The sequence below is a fragment of the Sapajus apella genome, unplaced genomic scaffold (genome assembly GCF_009761245.1).
Source record: "Sapajus apella isolate SASKATOON/1434 unplaced genomic scaffold, GSC_monkey_1.0 scaffold130, whole genome shotgun sequence".
NCBI lineage: Eukaryota > Metazoa > Chordata > Mammalia > Primates > Cebidae > Sapajus > Sapajus apella.
This window is the reverse complement of record NW_022437070.1, coordinates 367,841-368,260: the sequence shown is the minus strand read 5'-3', so window position 1 is coordinate 368,260 and position 420 is coordinate 367,841.

The window sequence follows — 420 nt, the reverse complement described above, 5'->3', positions numbered from 1 at the left end:
GTTAAGTAAGTGAACATTCCCTGTAGGCAATTACACTCATCTCCCAAATGGGGAACAGGCTCAGAGATAGCATCTGCACTCTTACGCTCAGCTGCCTTGTTTCTAGCACTTTCCATGATGATCCCCCTTCACGGAGAGGGTTCTTGGGAAGTTACCATTGCTGTGTAATGAATGACCAGGCTGTGCCAGGGTCCAGCTGCAGCCTTTTCCTTTCTCTCTCTTTTTTTGTTTTTTTTTGAGACGGAGTTTCGCTTTTGCTGCCCAGACAGAAGGGCAATGGCGCGATCTTGGCTCACTGCAACATCTGCCTCCCCGGTTCAAGTGTTTCAAGCCTTGGCAGGAGCTGGGATGAGAGGCACCCGCCACCACGCCCAGCTAATTTTCTTTCTTCTTTTTTTTTTTTTTTTTTTTTTTTTTTTT